Below are 21,927 nucleotides of genomic sequence, written 5' to 3'. Positions count from 1 at the left end.
AGCCTGGCACTCACGCCACTGTACTCAGTCTTGCGCTCACAGCCAGACGAGTCCTCACAGCCTAGCACTGGCGGGCTTGCACTCACACCACTGTTGCTGAAAGCCTGGCACTCCCAGCATGGCATTCACACCCTGGTACTCTCACTGTAGCACTCACACGTTTGCCCGCACGACCAGTCTGGCCTCACACCCCGGCACTTACCCCTGGCACTCGCACCTTTAAAACAGACCGGTCCCCAGCCGGGCACTCACAACCTAGGACTCAGAAACTGGCCCACAGACGGGAACTCACATTTCGGTCCTCTCAGACTGGTCTCACACCCTGTCATGCGCACTCGCTGAATTCACAGACTGGTGCAGAGCCTGGCACTCACTCCCTGGCTCTCACGCCCTGGCACTCACGCACTGCTACTCACAGACTGATCCACAGCCTGGCATTCACATTTCGGTCTTCCCAGCCTGGTACTCACGCCCCGGCTCTCGCACCCTTGCGGTAGATGCCTTTCCTGATCTCAGTGTATGAGGGCCCCCTCCTCCCTGTACAGCGCCGCGAGGGTTAACGTGAGAGTAGATTATCTGCTCGCCTGCCCATAGAGCGCGCTTCAGGGTGTCTCTGCGCGCTGTGCCCGTCTGTGCGCGCTGTGCTCGGCGCTGCAGCCGTCTCTGCGCGCTGCGCTCCCGGCGGAGTATGCGGTGTGAGCGTGCCTCTGTCTCACACCTGGGACGGCTCTACCCCGGGCAGGAGGGCAGGAGCGCAGACTCTGGGAGTGACACCTCGCTCTGCTCCCCACCCCCTGGCGGCGGCGCCAGCTCCCTGCAGCTCCGGCTGACGAGATCAGAGCCGAGCGGAGCCCATGCGGAGAGCTTGGCACGGAGGCAGGGGCGCAGGACGAGGCACCCGGGACAGCTCGCCACGCCACCCCGGCTCGGAGGGGGGTCGTCTGCCGCTGCCACCCTCACTCTACTCCTGCACCACTTCCTTCCGCTTTAGCACTACCTTTACTCCACCTTGATCCGGCCACTCCTCGACCTGTACCCCACCTGCGTGCCCCCGTCGCTCACCCTGTTCCCTCACTCCTCCACGCGCACCCCCGCACCCGTGCCCCCCGCCCCCCACCTGCACATCTGGTCTACTCCAACCGTATCCCTGCTGCACCCGAACAACCCCCTCCACCCGTACCTTCCGGCTCCTTAACCTGTACCCTATACCCCTGATGCACCTGTCCCCACCCACCGGCACACACCACCCCTCCACCTGTTCCCTTCTGCCTCCAAACAGGCACCTCCACCTGTAACCCTTCTCCACCTGAAGCCCCCCCACCTGTTCCCTTCTGCCCCAAACAGGTGCACCCTCTTCTCCACCTGTAACCCTTCTCCACCGGAAGCCCCTCTTCTCTCCCACCTACAGCTTCCCCTCTCCCCTCTCCCCTCTCCCCTCTCCCCTCTCCCCTCTCCCCTCTCCCCCCTCCCCTTGGCTCTCCTCCCCTCCACTGCCCTCCTCTCTCTTTCCTCACCTAGTTTCCCGCCTCTCCACCTGCATTGCGATACTTTCTCTCCAGCTGCCTCCATCCGCCCTCACCCTCGACTTTCCCGCTCAGCCCTCACCTCCCCTCCCCATCTCTTTCTGCATCGCTCTTCGCCACCTCTGCACGTCATCCCTCGAACCGCACAGCACAGCTGTCTTCCGGTGCACATCCTGGGTACCTAACCCATCCCGTACCCCCTCCCTTTATCCACATAACTCCCCCACGCACACCCATCCTCTCCTGTGCTATCCCACCCATCGCACTTTCTTCACGTCGTTACCTTTCACCCCGGCGAGGCCCCCCCCCCCTTGTGTATACCCTCCCCATCCCCCACGTGTACTTTTCCGCTTCTATCATCTTCTTAACTAAGCCTAGGCAGCTCCCACCCCGCCTGCACCCCCCTACCGCTGCGTGCATCACCCCTTCCCCTCTCACCCCCACCATCCTGCCCCCGCCCTCGCCCCGCTCGTCCAGAGAGTCGCTGCACCTCTTGTTCCCGTACTGGGCTCCCCTGGGATGCGCGTGAGGCTGCCCACAGCCCCGGACCGCGGGCGCCTGGACAGGTATTAAAAGGAGCGGGGGTCTCTCCGCCCCCCCACCCCCCTGCCCCGGACTACTTCTTCCCTCGGACTCCAGCATCGGCGCGCGGAAGCAAACTTCTCCCTGGTCTGGAAGACTCGCTCCTCTCGGAGGGCGGCGGCCCCAGGTAAGGGCAGAGGGCCGGGGAGAGGGTGAGAGGGGGCCGGGGAGAGGGGTGCAGGGAGCCGGGCGAGCTCTCACAGGGGAGAGGGGGGGGGCGTCTATGGCAGAGGTTCGCGAGTTATCTAACGCTGCTGAATGAAGCGCACGTGACAGGCGGCTCCCACGTGCAGATACATCTCTGCAGGTGCCATGCTCTATCTGTCCGTCTGTCCTTTGCTCATGAGCAGCGCCCGCCCTACATACCTTCATAACCGGGTCACCTGCCCTTCTGTCCTTTGTCTACCTGGCTACGTATGTACAGACTGCGAACTCACCCCAAGAGCCCCGTCGGCGCCCCTCGTCACAGTCTGCACATCGCTGCCCCCCTTTCGCATGGCTTTTTCACTTATTTCGCCCTTTGTCCTGACGTCTGTCCATCCGTCCACTCAACCATACGGATGCAGCTACCCATCCGTCCACCTCTCTGTCCGTCTGTCAGCCCGTTCTCTCTTCCATCTGTCCCTTCTTCTGTCCGTCCATCCTTGTGCAACTCTCCACCCAACCATGTGTCTGTACATCTATCCGTCTATCCGCCCGTCTGCCTTTCTCTCTTTCCATTGATTCATCCACCTGTCTGTCCATCTTTATTTTTCTCGCCTGTCCCTGTCAGTGTCCACCTGTCGATCGGCGGTCCATGTGCACTCTCTCTACGTTGTCAGCTCGTTCTATAGGTATATCTATACTTCTCCGTTCTGCAGCCCCCCCCTTTCCTGATGTGCAATCGCTCTTCGTTATTTCTCCGGCTCTCCTCTTCCTCAGTCCCTCTCCCTGACATGTCTGACTTCATGCCCCCCCCCCCCCCACCCCCTCCCGGCCCCTCCTCAGCGTCTGTTGTCTGTCCGGGTCACTCTCTTGCAGCGCCTGCACCAATAGTTGCTTGCACAGATAGCGCTATATGGTGTCTGTGCACCTCTCAGCGCGCCAGCATGCCTTCCAGCCTCTCACCACCCCACGCGCTGTCTCTTTAAATGCTCCTCTCTCGTTCTCGCGGCGCTCCCCCTCTCCACTCACGAGCCAGTGCATCTCTTTCATTCTCACACTCCTCTAAGAGGGCGCATTTCACAGCACACCTGCCTTTCGTGTTTACTAAAACCTCTGCTGTCCCTTTGACTGACACCCAGCTGTCTCTTTTTACTGACACCCCAGCTGTCCCCTTTTACTGACACCCATCTGTCTCTCTTTATTGACTCCCCAACAGTCCCTTTTACTGACTCTCCATCTGGCCAATATTACTGACACCCCTTCCCCTTTAAGTGATACCCCAGAGGTTCTTTTTACTGACGCCATAGCTGTCCCTTTTTACTGACATCCTCAGCTGTCCTTTTTACTGACACCCCAGTTATCCTTTTTTTTACTGACACCAAAGCTGTCGTTTTTTATGGAAACACCAACTGTCTCTTTTCACTGACACCCCAGCTGTGCTTTTTTACTGACACCACAGCTGCCCTTCTACTGACACCCCAGCTATCTCTCTGTATTGACACCCCATCTGTACTTTTTCCTGATGCCCCAGTTCTCCCATTTTACTGACGCCACAGCTGGTAATTTTTACTGACACCACAGCTGTCCTTTTTACTAATGCCCCAGCTGTCCCTTTTACTGACCCCCCACTCTCGCTATTTATTGAGGCAGCAGATATCCTTTTCTACTGACACACCAGGTGTCTCTATTTACTGACACCTCTGCTGCTGCTTTTTACTGACACTGCTTCCTTTTTACTGACACCCGCTTCCGGTTTACTGACACCCGTTTCCCTTTTGCTGACACCGCTTCTCTTTTGGTGACACCCATTTCCCTTTTACTGACATCGCTTCCCTTTTACTGACACCTCTGCTGTCCCTTTTTACTGACACCACTTCCCTTTTACTAACACCCGTTTCCCTTTTACTGACACCTCTGCTGTCCCTTTTTACTGACACCTATTTCCCTTTTACTGACACCCGCTTCCTTTTTACTGACACCCGCTTCCCTTTTACTGACCCTTTTTACTGACATCCCGGCTGTTCTTCTTATCGACCCCCCAGCTGTGCTTTTCTCATTTTATTCTTACTTTATTTTACTTTCCATTGCAACTCTTTCATTATCACTTTTGCTCACCCTCTTTCTCTCACACCTATTTTCTTTCCATGTCCTCTGTCCCAGTCTCTCTGCGTTTGTCCTCTTTCTTGCCATGGGACTCCTGCATCTGGTCTGCCCCTGTCCTGATAGAGGAGCAAGGTGTACACGTCTGCTCCTGTCCTGGTTGAGGAGCCAGAGGGGGCAGGTGGAGGTGTGTCTCTGTTCTCTTACTGTCCTGGTTGAGCAGTGGAAGGTTACAGGTGGAACGGGGTCTTTGGTATCATTCTGGCTTAAGAGGGAGGGGTGCAGGTGGAGGGGTGTATCTGGTTTGCTCCTGTCCTGATAGAGGAGCAAAGGGGTACAAGTCTGCTCCTGTCCTGGTTGAGGAGCCAGAGGGGGCAGGTGGAGGTGTGTCTCTGTTCTCTTACTGTCCTGGTTGAGCAGTGGAAGGTTACAGGTGGAACGGGGTCTTTGGTATCATTCTGGCTTAAGAGGGAGGGGTGCAGGTGGAGGGGTGTATCTGGTTTGCTCCTGTCCTGGTTGGGGAGCGGAGGGGGTCTTTGGTCTGTTCCTGGGCTGCATTGGTCTAGACCTGGGGTCCACAACCATTTCTGTAGTGAGAGCAACTACTGGTCAGTGAAACTCATTGTGAGTTACTGTAAGCTAAGCAACTGTCTGGAGGCTAAGCAATTTTGCTGTAGGCTAAGCAACTCACTGTGGGCTAAGCAACTCGCTGTAGGCTAAGCAACTCGCTGTAGGCTAAGCAACTCGATGTAGGCTAAGCAAATCTCTGTAGCCTAAGCAACTCTCTGTAAGCTAAGCAACTCTCTGTAGGCTAAGCAACTCTCTGTAGGCTAAGCAACTCTCTGTAGGCTAAGCAACTCTCTGTAGGCTAAGCAACTCTCTGTAAGCTAAGCAACTCTCTGTAGGCTAAGCAACTCTCTGTAGGCTAAGCAACTCTCTGTAGGCTAAGCAACTCTCTGTAGGCTAAGCAACTCTCTGGCTAAGCAACTCTCTGTAGGCTAAGCAACTCTCTGTAGGCTAAGCAACTCTCTGTAGGCCAAGCAACTCGCTGTAGCAACTCGTGCATTGTTACCGGACGCCCCCACCCCAGCTTCATTGCCTTTAAACCTAATGTCCATAGAGCCCGATACCATGGTTTGAACAAAATACTTGGACCAGGGCCTCTATGACAGGGCTGCCATGTGCGTCAGTGAGAGCGTGGTCTTTGGGGATGTATGCACTGAGAGCGTGTGTCATATGTGATTGCAGCGCAGGACATACCTTTCACCATGTGTGGCACAGTTACATGTATAACACAAACATCCAATCATTTTTTTTTAAATGAGAGAAATTTAATGTGCAGAAAAACGTTCTGCAAAAATGTACATAATATGAAACATTTTTCTGCACTTTAGATTTCTGTCATAAATAAATGGATGCATTTTTCAGTTGCTCATATGACACATTATTTACTATCCACTGGGACTAAGAAGGCTGCAGTTTGTCACTGCGACACTTTGAAGTGGGAGACAATTAAAAGGAAGAGTTAACTTAATCATTAAGGTAACTTTTCATTTTAATTTTCCCCCATTTACAAGCATTCAAAAACATCAATGTGTTCACAGCTCCAATACTGAGTTGACAAGGACTTTTATTTAGGAGTTAAATACCTCAGTCCTTCAGTTCTTCACCTCTGTGCCCCAGCCTGGGTCATAAATCTGACTGAGCACTGCTCATTAGCAGGCCCTGCTATCTTCAGCCTGATGATACTGTAAAATGAACACAGCCTTCCCTTTACTTTCAGAGGAAAACATGACCTTGAGCTTATTTAAAACTGAACTCAAGGCTGTGAGCTGCTCTGGAGGTGTCTGGTAGCTCATGATTGATTGGTTGGAGACACCTGCTCTATCTTCATCTTTAATGTTCTGTTCTTGTCCTTTTCTGTCTTGTTCTCATTTGTTGTTTTTCCATTGGTGTGATCCTGTCTTCCCCAGTCCTGTCATTGTTCTGTGCTCTTTCTTCTTCCTCAGTGCTCTCTCCTGTCATCAGTTTGTCTCCTTCCTTGATGCAGCGCTCTCCTCTCTTGTTCTGTCACTGCTCTCCCTGCTCTGACATCAGCCCGTCTTCTTCTTTATTGGTGTTCTCTTGCTCTGTTTTGTTTTTCATTCCAGTGCCAGTATCTTCACCTGTAATTAGCCTGTCTTTTTTGCTCATTAGTACACTTTTGTCTTTTCCTGTAATCATTTGTTCTCTTCTTTGTTGATGTGCTTGTGCCCTGTAATTGTTTATCTTCTTCACTGGTGTTATCTTGTTGACCCCTATCCTCTTATCATTAGTCTTTTTCTTCATCAGTGTGCATCTGCCCTCTCCGCTCCTGTCCTGACGTTATTCTGCCTTCCTCACTGGTGTGTTTTTATCATTGGTAGGCTCCTGCCCCTCCTGTTATCAGGTAGTCGTCATCCTCAGTGGGGTGCCCCTGTCGTCTTGGTCGGTCTTGTTGTTGTTGTTGTTCTTTATCTGTATGCTCGTCTCCAATCCTGTTTTCCACTGGACGGTTATTCATCCGTATACTTTTTTCCACTCTTGTCTCATGATTGATCTGTCTTCTGCATCTTCACTAGTATACTTCTTTCCACTCATGTCTCATGATTGGTCAGTCTTCTGCGTCTTCATTGGTATACTTCTTTCCACTCATGTCTCATGATTGGTCAGTCTTCTGCATCTTCATCCGTATACTTTTTCCACTCTTGTCTCTTGATTGGTCTGTCTTCTGCATCTTCATTGGTATACTTCTTTCCACTCTTGTTTCATGACTGGTCTGTCTTCTGCATCTTCATTCGTATACTCGGATTGGTGTCACTACAACGCGGATTATTACAACGCATTCCGTTACAACGGAAATTTTACAACGCAGGATCCATTACATCGGATGCTATTACAACGCATGGCATTACATAGCAGATGGTATTACAACGCATGGCATTACATCGTAAGTATAGGTAAGTATACCTTTTTAAAAAAATGTTATTAAGTTAATTTAATTAATTTTATTTAAACAATTTAATTAAAATACATTTTAAAATAGTCATTAATTTAATTTAATAAAATAATATCTATTTAATAAATGTAATTTTAATAAAAATTGTAATTAATTTAAATAAATTAAAATAATGAAATTAGTTTAATGTACATATTTTTTAAAAATTGTAATTAAATTAAATTAATATTACTAATTTATTTAATTTAATTAATTTAATTTAAAAATGTAATTAATGTAAAATAATTAATTTAATTTATTAAATATATTTTAATTAATGTAATTTATTAAATATATTTTAATTAATTTAAAAATGGTCAATATAATTTAATTATCCCTAAACACAAACCTACCCCTGAACCCTAAAACACCCCTGTACCCCAAAACCCAAACTCTGCCCTAAAACCTAAAAACACCCCTATACCAAAAAAAACCCAAACTCTGCCCTAAAACCTAAAAAAAAACCTGTACCCTAAAACCCAAACCCTGCCCTAAAACCTAAAAACACCCCTGTACCCCAAAACCCAAACCCTGCCCTAAAACCTAAAAACACCCCTGTACCCCAAAACCCAAACCCTGCCCTAAAACCTAAAAACACCCCTGTACCCCAAAACCCAAACCCTGCCCTAAAACCTAAAAACACCCCTGTACCCCAAAACCCAAACCCTGCCCTAAAACCTAAAAACACCCCTGTACCCCAAAACCCAAACCCTGCCCTAAAACCTAAAAACACGCCTGTACCCCAAAACCCAAACCCTGCCCTAAAACCTAAAAACACCCCTGTACCCCAAAAACCCAAACCCTGCCCTAAAACCTAAAAACACCCCTGTACCCCAAAACCCAAACTCTGCCCTAAAACCTAAAAACACCCCTGTACCCCAAAACCCAAACCCTGCCCTAAAACCTAAAAACACCCCTGTACCCCAAAACCTAAACCCTGCCCTAAAACCTAAAAACACCCCTGTACCCCAAAACCCAAACCCTGCCCTAAAACCTAAAAATACCCAAACACCCCAAAACATATACCTCAGTACCCCAAAACATATACTCCTATTCTCATACTTATTTAAAAAATACTTAAATTAATATATTTAAATTATAATATTTAAAAACATAAATAAATATTTTTTTAATAATTAATAATAATTAAATCAATTATATAATATTAAATAAAAAAAATAAAAAATTATATACTTACCAATACTTACGATGTAATGGTATGCGTTGTAATACCATCTGCTATGTAATGCCATGCGTTGTAATGGCATCCGATGTAATGGATCCTGCGTTGTAATAGCTGTGTTGTAACAGCATTACGTTGTAATAGTTGCGTTGTAAGAGTAACACACCGTATACTCCTTTCCACTCTTGTCTCATGATTGGTCTGTCATCTGCATCTTCATTGGTATACTTCTTTCCACTCTTGTCTCATGATTGGTCTGTCTTCTGCATCTTCATCCGTATACTTTTTCCACTCTTGTCTCTTGATTGGTCTGTCTTCTGCATCTTCATTGGTATACTTCTTTCCACTCTTGTCACATGATTGGTGGTCTGTCTTCTGCATCTTCATTGGTATACTTCTTTCCACTCTTGTCTCATGATTGGTTTGTCTTCTGCATCTTCATTAGTATACTTCTTTCCACTCTTGTCTCATGATTGGTTTGTCTTCTGCATCTTCATTGGTATACTTCTTTCCACTCTTGTCACATGATTGGTCTGTCTTCTGCATCTTCATTGGTATACTTCTTTCCACTCTTGTCTCATGATTGGTTTGTCTTCTGCATCTTCATTAGTATACTTCTTTCCACTCTTGTCACATGATTGGTCTGTCTTCTGCATCTTCATTAGTATACTTCTTTCCACTCTTGTCACATGATTGGTTTGTCTTCTGCATCTTCATTAGTATACTTCTTTCCACTCTTGTCACATGATTGGTCTGTCTTCTGCATCTTCATTGGTATACTTCTTTCCACTCTTGTCACATGATTGGTCTGTCTTCTGCGTCTTCATTGGTATACTTCTTTCCACTCTTGTCACATGATTGGTCTGTCTCCTTCATCTTCATTGGTATACTTCTTTCCACTCTTGTCTCCTGATTGGTCTTTCTTCTGCGTCTTCATTGGTATACTTCTTTCCACTCTTGTCTCATGATTGGTCTATCTATTTCTTCTTCATCTGTGTGCTCCTTTCCGCCCATGTTCTTCTGGTCGGTCATTGTTTGTCTTCTTCTACATTGGCCTTCTCCTGTCATGAGGTGGACTTCGTCTTCATCTTCATTGGTATACTTTCCACTCCTGTCCTCTCCTGTCCTATGATTAGCCTGCCTTCTTCATCTTCATTGGGGTGCATCTTACCACTCCTGTCCCACGATTGGCCTGTCTTCTGCATCTTGATTGGTGTGCTTATTTCCACTCCTGTCCTCTCCTGACCAGTCAATGCTTGCCTTCTTCAACATTTGTGTCCCCCTTTCTTTTTCTGTACTCAAGTCGCCTTTATCTTCATTGGTGTGCTCCTTTCCACCCCTGTCTCATAATCCTTCTTACTTCCTGTCCTAGGCGTGCTACTGTCCAGTAATGCCTTGTCACAAGTCTTCTTCTCCTTCACTGCCCTGTGTCTATTCTGTCTTCAGACTGTCTTCTTCTCCTTCACTGATGTGCTCCTGTCCTTTCGTGTTCTTTCATCAGACTGTCTTTGTCGTCATTGGTGTATGTGTCCCCTCCTATCTTTCTGCCCTCCTTCTCGTTGCCGGGTGTCTGTCCTGTCACCAGTCTGTCTTCTTCATGGATGTGCTCATGACTTCTCTTTTGGAATCTAAAGAGCAAACCTGTACTCATTCTGCAGATCCTAGTCAAAGTGTCACTCACCAAAATGTAATGCTGGTCTTACCTGAAGAAAGCACACAGAAAATACTAGTTATAGAAAAATGAATTCATCTGGTTTTGGCATATTTTAAAATTCAGGAGGGTAGACTTGAACAAAGTAAATATTAGCAAGAAAGTTATGACAAAGATGTACAAATGAATTTGAACACACAATTCATAACATACGTCAAATCCTAGGTATACAAAAGCAAATATTATCCCAAAATCAATAAATAATGCTTATAAAGACAATCTTTCTTGGAGATGACGTGACTGTTGACGTTTCGGTCTTTGTGGCTTCAATTCATTAGACCATCTTCAGGACAAATAATTTTATGCAGGATAAACAACCTTCTATGGTAATCGAAAGAAGACACAGTTGAACCTGGAGAAAAAATAACATGTAGAGAGCAGCGTAGATATCGCTGGCAAAGTCAGGCAGCGTAGAAATCACTGGTCGTAACAGACAACCCAAATGTCAAAGAGATGAAGCCAACAGCAGGTCTTCATATATTCAAAAGCAGTGAAAGGAACTCCAACTTAACAGTCAATGTCAAATGGGATGTGACTGATGAAGGTTCTCTCCGACACCGGGACACGTATGAATGACAAACAGTCCCACGCGGCAAGGGTTCGTCGTCTGCAATGCATCCATCATTCCTGGATGCATTACAGACGAACCCTTGCCGCGTGGGACTATTTTTCATTCATACGTTGAAGGACTGGGTTCTTTGGACCCAGCGGTGCCAGGGCACAACACCTGAAACCTTCGTGGGTGACCTGCTCCGGCGTACAAGTCACAGAGACACGGGACACTTCCTTCGGCGTCAAAGAGTCAAGGTTTATTTACTGCAGGGAACACAGAAGTCACAGGAAGTACATCGAGTGTAGTTCGGGGAGACTGCTTCAAATTGTATTTGTGGATCGCTCCTTTTATACAGTTTTTACCCATAGGATAACATGATACACAATAGTTTACAACCTGGTTCCCACAAGTCGCTCTCAGAGGGGTCGCTTAGATCACTTTGAAACACACAAGATCCGGAACATAAGTGCGGAAACATTTGGCGATTCCCAACTGTAAAAACCCATCTTCCCACCATTAGCAAATTCCAATCAGCAGTAAAGTAGATCGAAATAGGAACGAAGACAGGTGCAGAGGAAGACGGAGACAGTAGGGAGATTGGAAAGGGTGTAAAAGGGGAGTGTCGAGAAGCACGAGATACAGGCATCAAAGGGACGTGCCTAATGAGATGCACGGCTGAGACAATAAGCCCGTGCGGCAAGATGAGCCTCGAGCGGCGCCATCTGCCTTACAGTAGCATCCCCCTCGTCATAAAGACACTTACAAAGAACATGTGTCTTTCGCCATATCTTGGAAGTCCCAGGGTCGCGAAGCGGACAGCGTCCGTTCGCTGGCTACTTGAGGGCAAGAGACAAAATGGATGCCGTATCTAAGATGGAACCCGTGGGTACAGATGAGAAACCCACATAACAAACGAACGGTTTAAGTTAGCACAGCGAAACTGCGCACACTTACAAAACTCGTCATTTGCGGTTCATAGATACTAGACTCGACCATATTCGTGCGAGTTAAAAACACCACTTACAATTGTCACGGAACCTCAGACGCTCCTTTTGCCCTCATGTAGGCAAGCACTAGTCGGAATCATACTCGATATTCATCAGACCATCAAGATGTCGTTGTAGCATAGCTCTGTCCAACCGAGTCCCCTTGGTAACAGATGGTTGTCTCATACACGTTGTAGCACAGAGGCCACATAAGGCAGGACCACACTGCACACAAAGGCAACACGTGAACAGGAACACTACCACAACCCCGATGATCGTCAGAATCTTCCAACCCCAAGTCGACATCAGGCCCCAAAACCAACCGAGTAGCGTCCAATCCCCTACATCCACGTGTATGGATTCGGAGATCTTGTGCAACTTCGAGATGGCTTGATAGACAGTAGGAGCATTATCTGGAATGAAAATGCAACAGCTCGAATGGATCACTTTACATACCCCACCGCGATCTGCTAAGACAACATCTAAAACCATACGGTTTTGTAATGTCATAAGTCTCTCCGCCTGAAGTTCTGTGGTGATATTACCAAGGGCACTGGCAGTAATGTTAGCTGTCGATTCTACCACTCGAGTCAAATGTCTCAGGTTCCTACTATTAACCATAGGTCCCCAAAACGGGAGGAAACCCTTGAAAAAGTCTCCTGCCTCTTGACCGGCAGTATCCTCTTCGCTAATTACGCCTCGTACAACTCTAGTCTTATGATAATCGGCATCTACAGTAAACGTCGGAGGCAACAGATTTGCAACAAAACATGAGCCCATGAAGTCTGCGGGCAACCATGTGTATGCATGATCATGACAGATGAAGTACGTACCCTTGGCAGCCAGAAGCATAGGGATCGGGGACATTGACAGAACGTAACTTTCAGTGCAAGCACTTACTCCAAGTGAGGCTTGCGAACCACGACCCACGATACAAAAATTACCAGTGTGGGGTACGACCCATATCGGAGGCGAGCTTTTAAGCTGCTTTCCATTAGTGAACGTACTATATTCCCCTCTATCCGGTGCCCTATAGGCTTGTACCTCTGCCTTAGGGATGAGAAAAGCATTATAGATCTCATCTTCCAAATCCTGTATTATCATCGATACCACCCACTGCCACGAGGTAGGACCCGGTTTGGGGGAACGTTCTGGAGAGGGGTGGAAACCTAGTGCGCTTCGAAGCATTGTTTGGAATGCTCGAGCTGACCCTTGGGAACTATACGGTAACACCAGATATGGAATTCCCTTACCCGTAGTATGTGGCATCAACCCACACACCCAACAATTAGTAGTGTTAACCACTAACTGATGCTGATGGAGGAGCTGGATAAAGGAATTGTTGCGGAATTCTACACGTCTAGCCTGTTCGTGTTCTGGTAACATATGAAAGGAATGAGGAGAAGCAGTAGAAGTAATGTTAGGGTAAGGAGTAGGAGTAGGGGTAGGAAGTAAGAAGTAAGACATAGTGTAATACACCCCACCCGCCAAAAATGCAGAAGCAGTTAAAAACAAAACAAACAACTGGGATACAAAACATTTCGTACGACTAAGTTTCTGCAGCTTGACTCTATATGCCTGAGCTCCTTCCAAATCATTCAGCTTCGAAAATGCCATTTCCCTACGACCGTCCGCAACGTTTCTTGACGCACTTCGTTCTGTGCAGCAATAGTCAATCCCCAGGAGTTCCTAGGAACCGACGGTCTTTAACCTAGTGTCAAGACCTACTGTCCAGAAGGAAGTACGCGTGCGGCCCTACGGCCCTCAATACACAATATGTATATATTAGCACAATATTTCTCAGCTGTGGAAGAAAAAGATACAAGGAAGAAGCTTGATATATATATATATACAAAACAATTTTCAATGATACGATTGTTCAAAGTTGATCATGGGAAACGAAGATATTATAGTTATCAGTTTCAGCAAAACAAGAAAACAATTTTATTTGTCCTTAGTATGAGAACGCAAAGAATATCGATGTTTCCCGGGACGTGTCTGCACGTCGAACAAAGGATCCGTTGAAGAGACAGCGTCCTGCTGATCAGTTCGTTGGTCTGGTCTTGAGTCTCTTGCTGACAAATGTTCAACAGTGGCTTTCTGCTGCGCTGAGGGTTCTCCAACAAGCTGTGCGTCGCTAAAAGGTACAAACGCCGGCAATGTTTCTGTTTCTGTTGACGCAATGCCTTTCCTTACCCACGGGTCTGCCGACAAAGGAATAGGGACTCGCTTACAATGGGTAGCATGTACCCAATTTTTCCGCCCCTCAAGACGAACGGCAGTCCTCGTGGCCAGGAGCACCTGGTAAGGTCCGGTGAAGCGAGGGTCCAGATTGTTTTTTCGTGAAAAATTTCGGGTAACCACCCAATCTCCGGGCTGGAGCTGGTGGCCTGGACCCTCCGTCTGCGTCGGCAAGGCGTCGTAAACCTGTTGATGAATTAACCTCAGTTTAGCAGTCAAGTCATGTAAGTAATCAATCAACATCGGAAACTCAAGATCAGAGAATATTCCTGGCCTAGGAACCCCCCACACATTCGCAGGACGGCCGAACACTATTTCATAGGGACTGAGCCCTATTCGGGAGTGTACAGTCGCCCTAGTTGACAGTAATGCTAGAGGCAAAGCATCAGGCCACGAAAGTCCAGTCGTAGCTTGAATCTTCGCTAATTTTAGTTTAAGGGTGCCATTGTACCCTTCAACCAATCCAGCTGACTGGGGATGATTGGCGCTATGGAATTTCTGATTTATTCCAAGGCCCTTACACACACTCTTCATCACACTTCCAACAAACTCACTTCCGTTATCTGACCACACGACTCTAGGCATTCCATACCGAGGAAAGTATTCCTTCAGTAGGATTTTCGCAGTAGACAAAGCAGTATTGTCTTTGAGGGGATAGGCCTCGATCCATCGGGAGAATGCGCAAACCACAACCAAAACGTATTTCAGGTTATTGCATCGCTCCATATGGATGAAGTCCAATTGGATCACCTCAAAGGGATACAAAGGAGGAGCAAAACTGCCAGGGGGAGTTGGGGTTCCTTTGCCAGGATTGTACATTATACACACCATACAATTCTTCACCAAACGTTCAGCACACTTAGTAATTCCATCATTCTTCCACACATCAGCCAACAACTTGCAAATACCTTTCGCGCTAATATGTGCTAACCCATGTGCCATTTGCACAACGGCCAGTACATACGCATCAGGCAACATCCATCTTTTCTGATCTGACAAATCAATCCAGCAACCATTCACATCCAACCTTCCCGTACTTTCTTTCCACTTCGTCTTTTCAGTGTCGGTGGCCTCATTCTGAATTGCTTTCACGCTCTCTATAGTATTCTCACACATACTTGATTCTGTAGGCCACCTAACCGAATTCGTCACATACATTCGAGTGCTAAGGTTCCGGGCAGTCTCCTTAGCAATCTCATCTGCAAACGCATTACCACGACCAACATCATCCATCACTTTACGATGCGCACTACATTTAACAATTGCAACTTGAGCAGGCAAAGTCAATGCATCCAAAAGATCGTTCACAAGCTGGCCATGCTGTATTTTCGTGCCATGTGACGTCAAGAAACCACGTTCTCGCCACAATCGTCCGAAACTATGCGCTACACCGAAAGCATACTGACTATCGGTGTACACATTCACACGTTTACCTTTTGCTAATACACATGCTCTAGTAAGAGCGATCAGCTCTGCAGCTTGGGCAGAATTCTGACTCAATCTCGCAGTCTCAACAACAGTATTCAATGTCACCACAGCATAAGCAGTAGTCACATCACCATTCGGCAATTTAAAACATGACCCATCCACATACAGGATGCCATCCGGGTCTTCCAATGGGGTGTTTTTAAGGTCCACACGACCTTTTGTTTCCTCCTCTGTCCGCAAGTAACAGTCATGTTCTGTTACTGCATCTGACTCTGCACTAATTGGTAACAAAGTTGCCGGATTTAGGACATTACAACGTTTTATCTGAATGTGGCTTGCCAAGAGCGTCAATTCGTACCCAGATAACCTCGCACTCGTCAAGTGCTGAGTTTTCGTACGGTTCAAAAGAGTATCGACTGCATGCGGAACCATCACCGTAAGCATATTATCCATGACCAATCCTGCTGATTGTCGGATGGAGACCGCAGCTGCCGCAGTTGCTCTCAAACAACTCGGCAATGCTCTAGCTACTGGGTCTAAGGTCGAGGAAAAATATGCACATGGACGTTGCTTACCACCAAAAGGTTGCGTTAAGACACTCAACGCACAACCTTCCCTCTCGTGAACGTATAACGTGAACGGCTTGCTGTAATCAGGGGTACCTAACACAGGAGCCGAACACAATGAATCACGTAATTCAGAAAAACTTTTCTGACATTCTTCCGTCCATGGTAAAGGAGTTGGAACATCCTTGCACGTAAGAGCCACCAATGGTTTCGCTAGCAATGAAAAATTTGGAATCCACTGCCTGCAGTACGACGTGATACCTAGAAAAGCACGCACATCTCTTTGGGTTGTTGGCACAGCCATTCGTGCAATCGCTGCAATTCTCTCTGGGGTCAATCTCCTTCCCTCCTTTGACAATAAGTGACCTAGGTAGGTTACTTCTTGACAACAATATTGGAGTTTAGAAGGTGACACCTTGTGGTTTAACTCACAGAGATGTTGCAGCAACGACACTGTAGCAATTTTGCAAATGTCCTGAGTATCAGCAGCCACCAATAAGTCGTCGACGTATTGGATTAAAGCCGCACCAACCGGCAACCTAAACGCATCTAGTTGACCCTTCAAAGCTTGACTGTAAATCGATGGACTTTCACAGTAGCCCTGAGGAGCGCGTTTGAACCGGAAGCTACGTCCACCAAGAGAGAAACCGAAAAGGTCCCTGCTCTCTTCGGCAATCGGGATGCTGAAAAACGCATTTTTCAAATCAATCACCGAAAACCATGAAGCTGTAGCTGGAATCAGAGTCAGTAGCGCCGTAATGTCAGGCACAACAGGGAATTGAGGAACCACAATTTTATTCACCTCCCGTAAATCGATAACAAAACGATAAACAGGCGGTTTGGTAGGATCAGTACGTTTAAGAATGGGCAGTACAGGACTATTGCACACGTTTCCCCGAGTTTCTTCAATGACATCTTTCTCGATCAAATCATAGATGATCGCTAACAAAGCTCGTTCACCATCAAGGGAGATACGATATTGGGGAATACGTGGCAATCGCACGTTCGATTTCAACTGAACAACATAAGGGGAGATATCAAGTAGGCCCACGTCATTTGGACCCGTCGCCCACAAAGATGCAGGAAGAGAACTCAATTCCGGTGGAAGCTTATCGAGGGACAAGTACATGGGAGAGACTACCCTCTCTCCTAACGTAAGCTTTACACCCGCAGGAGAACAATACAAAGTCGCATACAAACGTTTAAGCAAATCCAGACCCAAAAGATTTTCGCCACAACCAGTAGACAAAATCAATGGAGCTTCGAGCTCACGTGGCCCAATTTTAAGGGGCAAAGGGCGCGAAACTGGATTGCTAACGGGGGCGCCAGAGAATCCAACGGAAACATTTGTTAAGCCAGACAAAGGTGCGCCAGGGAGTTTCGAATGCATGATAGAACTTTTCGCTGCACCAGTGTCCAACAGAAAAGGCTCAACGACGCCCGATGTAGCAACTGCGACGTAAGGCCCTCTCTGATCAACCGGAACTGATACCACTCCCTCTCCTTGTCTTTGGCTGTCCTAGTAATTACTATCGTCAGGTCCCTGATCGACGTAATAATCGTCTACAATGTACTGCGCAGATCGTCCTTGCGATGATCCACGTTGATCGAAACAGTTATTAGAATTTGATGAATGGTCAGAGCGATCATTCTGAGCACCACGACCTCTACCACGTGATGCGTGCGGTGCACCACCACGACCTCCTCTAGACGAATTACCACCACTACGGTCATTTAAAGCAGGACAATTGAATTTAATGTGTCCCTCCTGTCTACAATAAGCACATTGATTGTACCCTAATGAAGATCTCTGAAAAGATGAATCATTACGCGGCTGCGATTGATTCGATTGCGACTGCGATCTATTCTGCTGAGGCGCATTCTGATTAGAACGCGGCGGATATGCTTGTTGTAACAACACTTTAGTTTTCAGCTCTTTCGTCTTTTTATCGGCACGGTCATTTTCCTCTTTTTCTCTATTTTCGTAATATTGTGCCGTAGCCAATATCTGAGCTGAGGTAGAAACGGCCCATGAACTTTCTGAATTTTTCAATTTATGGCTCAAGTCGGGCAATAAGTTCGATACGAATTTATCCACAAACAACCTCTGTCCACCCTCAGTACCCATATCCTGCCCACTATGATCGACGAATGTTTCCTCGAACCTCGTAAAGAAGTCTGAAACACTCTCATCTTTCTTCTGCTTACAGGCTGACAACTTGTCCCAATTTACCCTCATAGCTGGCATAAGCGTTTTCATTAATGTAATGATTCGCTGGGGAAGAAGTTCAATCAACTGATCGGGTTTAGTAGCAGCCACTTGTCCAGCGTCTGCCGCTGTAATGGCAGCCCAATCACCACCTAATTCATTCGCGTGATCTTGGTGACGAATCTTGGCCCATACCGGTTGCGGTACGACATTGCCAAACAACATGTCGATATCGGCCAGATTCATTACCGTAGCATCTACGAGCTGCGACAATTCCTTATAATACCCAGCAGGATTCTTGCGAGGATCGGGCAAAGTTTGTTTCACCTGAAGCACTTCCGATCGTTTCCATGGGAGATGTATCCACACTCTCTGGAAATGTGCTGGTATTGGAGCATTAGCATTAGTATTATCAGCGGGTACCCAAACTGGCGGAACTTCACGCATAGGATATTGGCCAGACCCATCTCGTTGTTCAATGTCCTCAACGAACAATGCATGAGGAATAGGAGCGGGACGAAGAGATAGCAACCGCTCAATAGCACGTCGGACATTAGTGTCGACTATCAGTCCAGTTGCGAACTGAAGCCGGAGTTCAGACAGGGCGGTCAGCACCTCGTCAGGCGCATTGGCCGCTATCTGATCATGTAAGAACTTGCACATTTCATCAAACACATATCTCTGAGTAGGTATGTTGAATTGATCAAACGTTTCGAGGACAACACGAGGTGGATTTCTAACAGGGTTTATCATCCAACCCATCGCCATATTGTATAGCGCAACACGTTCTCTATTACCAGGAAGCTGGCTACGTCTCTGTGGACCATCAGAACCTGCAGACCCAAAAACAGGTCCGAGCGACTGAAAGAAGTTTGTCGCAAGGGGAGAATCACGATTACGAGTAGAGGGAGAAGAGTAAGACACAGGACTAACAAGAGAAGGAGTAGAGACGTTAGCAGCAACAGGGGTTAACAACACAGGAGCAGTAGCGTGAGCAGTAGCGGGAACAGGAGTATGTGGAAGCGGAGGAGCAGTAGGAATAGAAACAGGCAAAGGAGCAGGAACAGTCGGAAGAGCAGGTGCAGGTTGAGGAACTGGTGGAGGAATTACAGGTGGAAGAACAGGTACGGCAGGGACCACAGGAGCTGCGGTACCCTGTACGTACGGAGGTGGCGACTTCATAAGATAGGACATTAAAGAATCCTCAACTGCCTCTTCCTTCTTATCCGACTCCGTAGGCAAAACAGGATAGCATTTGTCTATGGACATACGCTGTAATCTCTCAAACACTTCCTCATCCTTATCCTCCTTATCACGCTGAAACTGCTCAGCTTTCTTCACTATAGTAGCAACAGTATCTCGCTGACTACGTTTATTTTGTCTGATCTCTTTCTGTCGGGCTTCTTTGCGCCAGAACCGAAAGGCATCAAACATGGCCGGCCTTGATTTACGTTCGAACAACTTTATTTCCAAATTATCTAAGATCGACGCTTCGAAGCTACCGTGAGGTGGCCAACGAAGATCGCCGTCTTTCTTTGTATATTTGATCCAATAATCGTTAAAAGCAATCGGGCCTAGCCCATGTTTGCTATATAAGTCATATGTAGGAGTTCCAACCGGAGGTATCGGACACGAGTCCTCCAGCAGGGAATCCGCACCACAAGGTCTAAAGCAACTGAACAAAGTACTGCGACCAGGCATCTTGCACACTAGCCGAGTTTCACAAACTTCAAGGGTTACGGGATTTCGGGATTTACCAAGTCCCAGCAAAGAACTAAACCCTCGGTCTTTGGCGGCTGCAGTCGTCAAACAAATACAACAACAACAAAGTACGCTAGCAAAGTGTCACCGACAAAAACACTCACACAGCGTGTACAACAAAGACACCCGCTAAAGTGTCTACAACAAAAACACTCGCTAAAGTGTTTACAACAAAGACACTCGCTAAAGTGTCTACAACCAAGAACTCTGGGAGCGACCCACAAATACTTAACTCAAGGATCAATGGCGTCCTCAGGAAGGCCCGTCAATCGTCTCGCTATACCAAGGTCTACGCCAGGCGCCAAAACAGGTCTACAGTCAGGGCAGCAGTCCGTCGCAGCCGTTAGGAGGCGGGAATCTTCGCGGGAAAAGTCTTCGGGCCACTTATTTCGACAACAGGATCGATGAAGCGGGGTGCACCTTCCCTCGGAGATTTCACACGAAGTTCCTCACGATCGTCGGGCTTGGACCGGTACCACTGATGCAGCCCCACGTTGGGCGCCAACTGAAGGACTGGGTTCTTTGGACCCAGCGGTGCCAGGGCACAACACCTGAAACCTTCGTGGGTGACCTGCTCCGGCGTACAAGTCACAGAGACACGGGACACTTCCTTCGGCGTCAAAGAGTCAAGGTTTATTTACTGCAGGGAACACAGAAGTCACAGGAAGTACATCGAGTGTAGTTCGGGGAGACTGCTTCAAATTGTATTTGTGGATCGCTCCTTTTATACAGTTTTTACCCATAGGATAACATGATACACAATAGTTTACAACCTGGTTCCCACAAGTCGCTCTCAGAGGGGTCGCTTAGATCACTTTGAAACACACAAGATCCGGAACATAAGTGCGGAAACATTTGGCGATTCCCAACTGTAAAAACCCATCTTCCCACCATTAGCAAATTCCAATCAGCAGTAAAGTAGATCGAAATAGGAACGAAGACAGGTGCAGAGGAAGACGGAGACAGTAGGGAGATTGGAAAGGGTGTAAAAGGGGAGTGTCGAGAAGCACGAGATACAGGCATCAAAGGGACGTGCCTAATGAGATGCACGGCTGAGACAATAAGCCCGTGCGGCAAGATGAGCCTCGAGCGGCGCCATCTGCCTTACAGTAGCATCCCCCTCGTCATAAAGACACTTACAAAGAACATGTGTCTTTCGCCATATCTTGGAAGTCCCAGGGTCGCGAAGCGGACAGCGTCCGTTCGCTGGCTACTTGAGGGCAAGAGACAAAATGGATGCCGTATCTAAGATGGAACCCGTGGGTACAGATGAGAAACCCACATAACAAACGAACGGTTTAAGTTAGCACAGCGAAACTGCGCACACTTACAAAACTCGTCATTTGCGGTTCATAGATACTAGACTCGACCATATTCGTGCGAGTTAAAAACACCACTTACAATTGTCACGGAACCTCAACGTGTCCCAGTGTCTGAGAGAACCTTCATCAGTCACATCCCATTTGACATTGACTGTTAAGTTGGAGTTCCTTTCACCGCTTTTGAATATATGAAGACCTGCTGTTGGCTTCATCTCTTTGACATTTCGGTTGTCTGTTACGACCAGTGATTTCTACGCTGCCCGACTTTGCCAGTGATATCTACGCTGCTCTCTACATGTTATTTTGTCTCCAGGTTGAACTGTGTCTTCTTTCGATTACCATAGAAGGTTGTATATATTCTGCATAAAGTTATTTGTCCTGAAAATGGTCAATTGGATTGAAGCCACAAAGACCGAAACGTCGACAGTCACGTCATCTCCATGAAAAATTGTTTTCTATAAGCATTATTTATTGATTTTGGGATAATATTTGCTTTTGTATACCTAGGAGTTGACGTATGTTATGAATTGTGTGTTCAAATTCATTTGTACATCTTTGTCATAACTTCCTTGCAGATATTTACTTTGTTCAAGTCTACCCTT

The 21,927-nt window shown here is 47.2% G+C and overlaps 1 protein-coding gene across 1 annotated transcript in view; it reads left to right on the top strand.

Annotated features, from left to right (window-relative positions):
* The first annotated feature begins 2,165 nt into the window (after window positions 1-2,165).
* The window catches only part of LOC147684428 (caM kinase-like vesicle-associated protein), a 443,989-nt gene continuing 424,227 nt past the window's right edge, over window positions 2,166-21,927 (top strand). The window contains exon 1 of the mRNA XM_086940359.1: window positions 2,166-2,232. The gene's annotated coding sequence lies outside the window, so the exon portion shown is untranslated. The remainder of the gene's footprint in view (window positions 2,233-21,927) is intronic.

The sequence above is a fragment of the Lissotriton vulgaris genome, chromosome 10, assembly GCF_964263255.1.
Source record: "Lissotriton vulgaris chromosome 10, aLisVul1.2, whole genome shotgun sequence".
Lineage (NCBI taxonomy): Eukaryota > Metazoa > Chordata > Amphibia > Caudata > Salamandridae > Lissotriton > Lissotriton vulgaris.
The sequence above is the reverse complement of the archived record's forward strand: the minus strand, read 5'-3'. Positions and strand labels throughout refer to the sequence as shown.